The sequence below is a fragment of the Bubalus kerabau genome, chromosome 4 (assembly GCF_029407905.1).
Source record: "Bubalus kerabau isolate K-KA32 ecotype Philippines breed swamp buffalo chromosome 4, PCC_UOA_SB_1v2, whole genome shotgun sequence".
NCBI lineage: Eukaryota > Metazoa > Chordata > Mammalia > Artiodactyla > Bovidae > Bubalus > Bubalus kerabau.
Window position 1 is genome coordinate 43,958,004 of NC_073627.1, and position 10,698 is coordinate 43,968,701.

A 10,698-nucleotide genomic window follows, 5' to 3' on the forward strand; every position below is an offset into this window, starting at 1 on the left:
GAGTAGGGTGGCCACTCAGATTGCCTGGGTTTCCTGGAGAGCACTGGAGCGATAAAATGGTTCAAACCTTCTGACCTAGAAATTGGACTTGGGGAACTATACCCCAGGGAAATATTCAAGGGAAGAAAAAGGCATTTATATGAAGACATTCCTCGTTGTGCTTTTATAATATATTAAAAAAAAAAATGGAGAGACTTCTCTGGCGGTCCAGTGGTTATCTGCTGCAGGGTGCTTGGGTTCCATCCCTGATGAGGGAACTAAGATCCCATGTGCCATGAGGCCAAAAAAAAAAGAAAGGAAAATTTCTTGAACTGAATAGCGATGAAAATACAACATACCAATTTAAAAAAAATTAAATGGGAAAAGTAACAAATTAAAAAAAAACAAAATTGGAAACAACCCACCACAGGGGTGGAGGAACAGACACTGGCACATTGACACTATAGGTAGGATATTCAGAATGACAAGCCTGAGGACAGAGGGCTCCACAGACAGGTGTATATGAAATTATACCGAGGAAGAGGCGCAGAACACAAATAGACACGCACGGATCACAACCACGAGTCATGTGTGTGTGTATCAGAGATCTAGAGAGAATTTGGCGAAGGTAATTGAGCTTAATGCTCATTAATTTCCATATTCTATAAAAATTGCGCTTCCATTCATAATTTGTAAAAGGATAAGGACAAATCCCTCGAGGAAACAGATGCTTCAGATCTCCCCGGTCACCAGTTCCAGGGCCTGGGGAGGTTCTTTCTTTGTTCTAATCTCAGTTTTCCTAGCCACTCCCCCCACCCCAACCCCGAACATTTCTCATTGTTCATCCTCCTGGGAAACTACAAAGCAGCTCTGTATCCCACCTCTCCTTTGTTTAATAGAATATAACTTCGGTAATAAAATAACAATTCTATCTCCCCATTCCTACTTCACAAGCCTGCCCTGGATTCCTGGACTCAAGCATTCTGCTTCTTGTTAAGAATTTCAAACGACTCCTCCGAAAGCAGACACTGGCCGTGGTCCAACCTTCAGATGAAAAGCACTCCGGCTTGTGAAGGCTTCCCCTCTCTCCTAGTGTTGCCTGTCCTTGTGGTCATCCTGATAGGGACAAGTAGAGAGAAGTGAACCCCTCAAATTTCATTTTAACACCCATTCTGGATCGGAAGACCATTAAAGGGAGAGCCGGCGGCCCTACACCGCTGCTCTGTGTCAGCAATTGCTGCTGTGTCCTGGGGCAGAGCCGCAGAGGATGGAAGGCTGAGCTGCTCATCCGATGGTTTGATTGACACTTCACAGACAGGGGTGGGAGAGGCGAGCCGGGGAAGCAGCAAGCTGTACAGCTCAGAAATAATGAGAGGACCCGAATCGTGAGAGAGAGAGCATGGAATAAATAAGAGAGACCTAGGAATTGAATGATGAGGAACAGGCTTCTGTTCTTTCCTCTGCACCTCTTTGCCAAGCAGCTAGAGCCTGGGGCAAGGAGACAGGCGGGATGACCAGGGAGTGGCCCCTGGGGACCCATTCTGCCAGCTGCTGGGGATATTTGGGGCAGAATGGGCAGAGGATGCCCGTGTGAGAAAACCAAGCGTGCAGAGCTAGATCTGTTCATGGTCACCATGCACATTTCAGACCCATAGCATGTCTCAGCTTTTATCCCTCTCCTCCATCCCCACTCCCTTTGTCATCCATCTGCCTTCCTTCTCCTAGATTCCTGCATTAACCTCATAACCAGTCTCTCCACCCCATTCTTGCCCCTCTTAATCTATCCTTCTGTGTTCCTGCCAGAATCCTCCCTCTAAACAGCCACTCTGAACAGGTCACTCCTCTTCTGAAAATTCTTTAATAGTTGCCTATTTTCTATTAGGATAAAATCACGGCTTCTTAGCCTGGCACACAGCGCAATAGGCGTTCTGGCCTCTGCCCCTGCAGTTCCACCACGGTCTGTTCTCACTGTGCTCTTCAGGCCCTGGCAAGGCTGAGCTGAGAGAGGTTCCAGCACTCTCTGTGATGATTCCAAGTCCCCCACACACACCCGCACACCGGCTCGGATGGCCTCTCTCCCACAGTCCCTTCCTACCCTGTCTACGTCTCCATGATGACAATGAGCGGAGAATATTTCAATTGTCTGCACGTCTGCCTTCGTCCTCAGCTCCCTAAAGAGAAGGGTCTTCTTTGATTGTCATTTTTTATAGGTAATACAGACACGGTGAACAACAATGAAAAAGTTCAAAAGAAAACACTACAAAAAGGAATTCTCCTTCCCATCCTACCCTCAGCCATTTCCTGCTCCTCATCATAGGCAATACTCTTACTATTTTCTTTTGTATGCTTCCAGGGATGTTCTGTGGGTATACAGACATACTTATATGGTATATTCCTTTCTTTTTTTTTTTTTAATCTCAGAAGTAGCATACTATACCACACCTTGCTGTTTCCATTTCCTATATCTTGGCTCCCTCCTGAGTCATCCTGGGCTGGTACATTCCTGTTGCTGGCTATGCAGTATTCCCTGGTGTGGAGAAGGCATATGGGATAGAAAAGCACCCACACGTGTCTGTTGAATTGATGGTGGGTTTCTCTGCTGTCCCAGGCATCTTAGACATGTGGCTCTCTCAGTTCAGTTCAGTCGCTCACTTGTGTCCAGTTCTTTTCGACCCCATGGACTGCAACAAGCCAAGCTTCCCTGTCCTTCACTATCTTCCGGAGCTTGCTCAGACTCATGTCCATTGAGTTGGTGATGCCATCCAACCATCTCATCTTCTGTCATCCCCTTCTCCTCCTGCCCTCAATCTTTCCCAGCATCGGGGTCTTTTCTAACGAGTCAACTCTTTGCATCAGGTGGCCAAAGTATTGGAACTTCAGCTTCATCATCAGTCCTTCCAGTGAGTATTCAGGACTGATTTCCTTTAGGACTGACTGGTTTGATCTCTGGTACTAGGTGTTTAGGGAGGTGAGAGGTCTGTTCTGGACTGGCCCAGCAAGGTTTATCGAAGGCTGAGAGTGTCTTCTGTGAGATGCTGAGCACAGTACCCTCCTTCAGGCCAGGAAGTAGGTTGTGGAATCCCTAGAGACCTTAACTCCTGCTTCCTGCCATGCCTTTGTTTTGCGTTTGTTGAATAGCAAATATTAGGGTCAACTCTGCTCCCTCAAGATACAAGAGTTCTATTGCTAGGCAGTCTCCAGGGGAGGGAGGAAATAAGGGAAGTCCTGGAAAATGAGGCTGAAACCTCTGAGAAAATATTAGATCATCATTTAGCCTGAGCACTGGGGGTTCCACGGATGCTCTCAGACCTCACTGGGATGAGAGGAAATGCAATAAACATGAGGGAGGATCGGTTTTCATTGTCTTAAGGGAAAACATCCCTGAAGACGAATGATGGCCTCTTTTTAATCTTGTTTCAAGGCCTTTCTATCCAAGCTCTATACAATTTGTTGTGGTTGTTGTTATTTACTTGCTCGGTCATGTCCAGCTCTTTAGCGACCCCATGAACTGTAGCCTCCCAGGCTCCGCTGTCCATGGGATTCTCCAGGCAAGAATACTGGAGTGGGTTGCCATTTCTTCTTCCAGGGGATCTTCACAACCCAGGGATCGAACCGACTTTTCCTGCATTGGTAGGCGTGTTCTTTTGCACATTCTGTGGTGCTCTAAGATATACCCAAGTGTTCATTAAGCTGTCTTTACAGATGTATGTATCTGAAGGGGTATATTTCCACCACAAGGATTTTGGAGAAGGTTCGATTAAAGCTCAGCTGATGTTGAGGCAAATGACAAATCAGAGTGCTGAGAGGATTTCCCTGGTGGTTCAGTGGTTAAGAATCTGCCTGCCAATGCAGGGGACATGGGTTCCATCCCCGAGCTGGGAAGATTCCACCTACTGAGGGGCAACTAAGCTCGTGTGCCACAACTATTGAAGGCCACATGCCCTAGGGCCCATGTTCTGCAACAAGAGAAGCCCCCGCAGTAAAAAGCCTGAGCAGCACAGCTAGAAAAAGCCCACTTGCAGCAACGAAGACCCAGCGAAGCCTAAATAAATAAAATGTAAAAGTTTTTAAAAAAACAAACCAACCCAGTGCTAAAAACTGGCGTCCCAGTGCTGTTCCTTGGAGGTGAGGGTGTATCTGGAATGGAGACTATATATGAACCCTCTGTCAGGAGCTCCCTCTTCCTCTCTTTTTCGTGTCCTTCCCATGCTTCATATCCTGGATATCAGGAAAACTCTGGAGTGGCAAGTTGAGGAGAGGAGTGAGAATTGAGGGCAAGAAAAGAAAAGTAGCTTTCACACGGCTTGGGTTGGCTTGACAGGTGACAAATAGCAACTAAAATTCAGTAGCGTGCAGGAAGATTAACTCCAGGGGTTCAGCTCTCTGGTATTCTCCAGTTTTCAAGTAGATCTTGTCTTCCCCTTGCCCATCTCTGCAGATGGTGCGGTTAGGGAAGGTTGATGAATAGGGGAGTTCAGGTCCTCTCCCACAATATACTGCCAGATGTGGGCTCGTGGAGGCAGAGAATCAGAGGGAAGCCTAAGGGAAGGGAAGAGAAGCAGAATTCTGGAGAGCAATTTTTTTTTTTTTCTTTTTTGGCTGTGCTGTGCAGCATGTGAGATCTTAGTTCCCCGACTAGGGATTGAACCTGGGCCCCCTACACTGGAAGCACAGAGTCTTAACCACTGGACCACCAGGGAAGTCCCTGGAGAGCAATTTCTAAGCCATCATCAATCCCCATTTTCTGCTTGTTGCCTCCAGACTGCCCCCCCACCCACCTCCCAGAGCCAGTCTAGCCCATCTCCTGAGCCATAATGCCTTCAAGATTCATCTCTTACTCTGCTTTCTTTTCTGTTTTTTAATATTTATTTATTTTTGGCTGTGTTGGGTCTCTGTTGTGGCACACAGGATCTTTTGTTGGGGTGTGTGCAGGCTCTGGTGTCCACAGGCTCAGTAGTGGCAGCACACGGGCTTTGTCTCCCCATGGCATGCGAGATCTTAGAGACCTGCTGCTGCTGCTGCTAAGTCGCTTCAGTTGTGTCCAGCTCTGAGCGACCCCATAGACGGCAGCCCACCAGGCTCCCCTGTCCCTGGGATTCTCCAGGCAAGAACACTGGAGTGGGTTGCCATTTCCTTCTCCAATGCATGAATGAAAAGTGAAAGTGAAGTCACTCAGTCGTGTCCAACTCTTAGCGACCCCGTGGACTGCAGCCCACCGGGCTCCTCCATCCATGGGATTTTCCAGGCAAGAGTACTGGAGTGGGGTGCCATTGCCTTCTCCTTAGATACCTGACCAGGGATTAAACCTGCATCCTCTGCGTCGGAAGGTGGATTCTTAACCACTGCACCAGCAGGAAAGTCCCTCTTACTCTGCTTTCTCACTGGTTCTTATTCTTCCGTTCATTTTTCTGTTTCTGCCTGGGCCCCCTTTCTTCCTTTGAGATCAAGAGTGAAAGAGAAAAAAAAAAAAGAGTGAAAGAGAGGTTTGAGGGAAGGCCTTTGTGGGCAGATGGTATGATACCAAGACCTTGCTGGAGGAGAGGCCTCAAGGCAGTGAAAGAGGGAAAGGGGACTAAGGGAGCCAGGGAATCTAGGGCACCAAAGCCACAGGGCTCTGCTTCTTACTGATGTTCTGCCACTAAATCATGTCTGACTCTTTTCGACCCCATGTACTGCAGCACACCAGGCCTCCCTGTCCTTCACTATCTCCAGAAGTTTGCTCAAACTCATCTCCATTGAGTAGGTGATGCCATTCAACCATCTCATCCTCTGTCACCCCCTTCTCCTCTTGCCCCCAATCTTTCCCAGCAGCAGGGTCTTTTCTAATGAGTCGGCTCAAAGTACTGGAGTTCCAGCTTCAGCATCAGTCCTTCCAATGAATACTCAGGACTGATTCTTGGTGGGAGGCTTTATGGAGTTTAGCCTGCTGGGGCTGGGAAGGAAACCCTCCGTTGTACCACTTGCGCCTTTCTCCTCTGGCTGCTGGTTTAAACAGGACTTTCATGCTTGGGATTTACTGGCCTCTTGAATCTGTGCACTAGTGTCTTTTACCAGTTCTGGAAACTGCTCAGTCATGATCTCTTCTCAGATATTTGCTTCTGCTCTATTTGTTCTTTCTGTCTGGGATGTTAATTGCACATGTGTCAGGCCTTTGCCCACTGTGTCTCTTATCTTCCCAAGTCCCTCCTTCCTTTTTTTTTTCTCTCTGTGCCGCATTCTGGGTAATTCTTCACTATTATCTTTTACTTTGCTAATACTCTGTTCCACTGCATCCAAGTTACTTTTAAATTAATGAGTGGCTTTTCAATCGTAATTCCTGTAGGTTTTTTCTTTTTTAGAAATTAAAAAAAAAATTCTATTTTTTTAACTTTTTAAAAGTTTTAAATTCTTTTTCAAACTTTAAACTTTTTTATTTTGTAATGGGGTGTAGCCAATTAACAATGTTATGGTAGTTTCAGGTGAACAGTGGAGGGACTCAGCCATGCATATACAGCACCCATTCTCCCCCAAATCCTCCTCCCATCCATAGAATTTCTTTTTTTTTAATTCATTTTGACACCTTACACAATTTCTTATTCCTTGTAAATATTTTCAAGCTTATCTTTTACTTTTTTGAGCGCAGGAAGCATGATTTATTGTCTATACCTTTTTTTTTTCCCTTGGCCATGCCACACAGCTTGCAGGATCTTTGTTCCCCAACTAGGGATTGAGCCTGGGTCCTCAGTGGTGAAAGTGCAGAGTCCTAACCACTGGACCACCAGGGAATTCCCTATAGTCTACATCTGATCATGCTAATTATGAAACCTCAGCTGTTTCTCCTTTGTCCCTTGTTTCTATGATTCTCACTCATGGAGCCTTATTTTCTTGGAGGCTCAGTTCTTTAACCAAGTTCTGGTAACTTCACTTGAAGAAATGATTATTTATCATACATTGCTCCAAATAAACAGGAGTCATTTGAATATAAAGGAACCTTCCTCTAGAGAAGAGCGCGCTTACTTCTGCCAGGCATCAGAGGTACCACCAGTCCTGAGCTATCTAAACACGTTCTGGTCCGAGTTTCCCTGGGTCACCCGGGCAATGTGAACCTGGTCTGGGGTACTTTGGTCCACCTTTACCCTGATGATGAAGCCACTCAGGGACTCAGCATATTGAGAAAATCATCCTTATTCGATTCTGCACTACATGCAGGCACTGAGCGTGGACTTCTAACTCCCTCCCTCTTCCAAGTGATCGAAATGAAAGTTCAGCTTTGCTAGGACTGTTGAGCTCTTTTAGGGAAAACTAGTTTCTATGCTCTGGTTTTCTCTTCCACGTTGGCCCATTAATTCCTTACTACTTAATCAATTCTTTGGGTCTTTTAAGGTGTTTATGATATTTTATCTAGCATTTTTAGTTGCCTTTACTGGGATAGTTAGTCCAAATAACTCAGCCTGCCATAACAGGCTTCCAGCCTCGGCTGCAATCAGATTGTTGTTTAGTCACTAAGTCGTGTCTGAACTTTTGCAACCTCCTTTACTGTAGCCCACCAAGCTCCTCTGTCCATGGGATTTTCTAGGCAAGAATACTGGAGTGGGTTGCCATTTCCTTCTCCAGGGGATCTTCCCCAACCCAGGGATCGAACCCTCGTATCCTGCACTGGCAGGTGGATTCTTTCCCACTGAGCCACCAGGGAAGCCCGGATGACTAGTACCCAAAATACATCACCCTTTCAGTATGTCCTCCATCGACACATCCCTGTCCCGTTCCTTCTCAGATACCTGCTGCTGCTGCTGCTGCTGCTAAGTCGCTTCAGTCATGTCCGACTCTGTGTGACCCCAGAGACGGCAGCCCACCAGGCTCCCCCGTCCCTGGGATTCTCCAGGCAGGAACACTGGAGTGGGTTGCCATTTCCTTCTCCAATGCAGGAAAGTGAAAAGTGAAGTTGCTCAGTCGTGTCCAACTCTTAGCGACCCCATGGACTGCAGCCTACCAGGCTCCTCCGCCCATGGGATTTTCCAGGCAAGAGTACTGGAGTGGGGTGCCATTGCCTTCTCCGTCTCAGATACCAAGAGTGAAAAAAAAAAAAAAAAAGAGGCAGTAATCAAATAAGAATGACCACCTCACTCAGAGAACAACAAGAATGGGATGCTCATAATAGCCACATGAGAGTCAGATTTGCGGTGGACCAGCCAGGCTTTGGCTGAAGGGTCAGTATAGATGGGACCCTAAAGCATCATCATGACTGGAGTAAGACAGAGGAGAATTTTTGCTGACCAGATGCCTTTTAGAGAATCACTCTATTTGTTTAAAAACTATTTTGATAAGATGCAGGTGTAGATTGGGACATCCCTGCCCCATCACCATGTTAATGGCCTTCAGCTGAGAGTGGGACCCACGCACTTCACTGTTTTTGTTTTAAAGAATGAGGCGTGCAATTGTCCACCAGAGCCGAACTGCTCAGAACAATAAAGAAACTTGGTCCTCTGTTCAGTCTTTCTCTTTGCAGCCCCTAATCCCTTTAAATAAAGTGTTGAACAAATATTTAAAGAAAATCAGTTTTCTCTCTATAAGGATAGCAAGAAACTGGCAACAGTAGTCGCCTCTGCGGAATGACGCTGGGTGGAATCTTGTTATATAGGAAAAGGCTTAGAAGAAAACACTGTACAGATAATTGCTGTCCTGAGGGGGCTCAGGGACAGGCTTTGGGTGTCGTCAGCACCCTGGCTGGAACCTAAGCTCCCAACCACAGGCAGGGATTGGCCTTGGTAGGATGGAAAGTCACAGAAGGACCAGAAAGCAGGTGAAAGGTGGCAAGCAGCACCTGGAAGTGTGGGGAATATAAAGAGAGTGGGATTGAGGGGGCCCATGCTGGGTCTCGCTGAACCAAACCTTGAAAGGATCCATAATGAGTTCCCAGTGACACAGAGGGTATGAGGCAACTCTCCCTGTCTCCTGCCTCATCCTTGGAAACCCTCCTCTCTCAGTCTCTCTCTGTCTTTCCCTTCCTCCGTCCACCTAGCATATTTGTCTACCTGTATTTTCTTGATATTTGGAGGGACAGAAGGAAAAGCTTAGAAAAGACATTGGGAAGGGTCCAGCTGTGTTTGAGCAGATCATCAGTGCTCCTTGCCCAGAATTCTTAAACGAAAAGAAAAAGCTGAGGTTCAGGGAATGGGCTGAGACCTCTCAGCCCAGAGCCCATCCAGAAAGCTCTCTCTGAACAATGCTGGTTTTAAATTTTTTTTGCTCCTTAATAAGACGGGGGAGCCTGGTGGGCTGCCATCTATGGGGTCGCACAGAGTCGGACACGACTGATGTGACTTAGCAGCAACAACCCTTCAGTACATTGCATAAAGGCCCTCGCTTTACAGACAGGTCACTGGATCTTCACAACAGCCCTGGGAGGTAGGCGGGGCAGGGATTTTTAGCCCCATTTTGCAGATGAGGAAACTGATAGCTGGAAAGGGACAGAGCCAATATTCCAACCCCCAGCCTGGATTTCAAGCCCCAAGCCTTTCTCCACATCCAGAGACAGGCCCAGAGCATCCTTGCTCCAGAGCATCCTGGGTGCTGGGCTCAGGGCTTACACCAAGGGTAGGCAAGAATGTGGGTTGGTACGTGTTACAAATCACAGCCTTCCACACCCCCACCCCCTGCAAAGAAAGAGGAGCATGACCCCCAATGGGAAGAGACTCTAAAGCTGCCGCTGGGGATCTTTGGAGAAGCTATGTGATTTATTCTAGTCCCTACTGGTATTGTGTGCCACATTTATAAACGTCAGCACTGGAAATGAAGTTCCCACTGCCCTGGCAGCTGCTGGTTGCTGCTGTTGCACACCAAGGGTTCAGATAAAGTGTTTTCCCCTCCCCTTGATTGATAGAAAGCTGAGAGTAAAAGAAAAATTAAAGCCCCCTGGAGCACTGATGGAAGGGAAGAGACAGCGTCTCAGAAAAAGAAAGAGTGAAATAGGAAAGGCTGATATTGGTAAAACAGAGAGTGTGTATATATAAGGAAAAGATCCAGTTTTGTTTGTTTTTTTAAATAATTTTATTTATTCATTTATTTTTGACTGTGCTGGGTCTTCTTGCTGCTTGGGCTTTTCTCTAGCTGTGGTGCTTGGGTTTCTCACTGCGGTGGCCTCTCTTGTTGCAGAGAATGGGCTCTAGGGTTAAAGGGCTTCAGCAGTTGTGATTCCCAAGCCCTAGAGCACAGGCTCAATAGTTGTGGGTCATGGGCTTAGTTGCTTTGCATATGTGGGGTCTTCCCAGACCAGGGATTGAACCCATGTCTCCTGCATTGGCAGGCAGATCCTTCACCACTGAGCCACCAGGGAAGCCCTGTTTGTTTGTCTGTAATATTTATTTGGGCTTCCCTGGTGGCTCAGCTGGTAAAGGAGCTGCCTGCAATTTGGGAGACCTGGGTTCGATTCCTGGGTTGGGAAGATCCCCTGGAGAAGAGAAAGACAACCCGCTCCAGTATTCTGGCCTGGAGAATTCAGCGGTTGCAAAGTCCACAGGCCACAGGGCCGCAAAGAGTCAGACATACCTAAGCAACTTTCACTTTGTGCTTCCAATGGGACTTTAGTTGCAGCAGTTGGGATCTTCCATCTTCATTACAACATGCAGGATCTATAGCTGCGTCATGTGAACTCTGAGTTACCACGTGTGGGATCTAGTTCCCTGACCACTGATTGAACTCAGGTCCCCTGCATTGGGAGCACAGATTTTTAGCCACAGGATC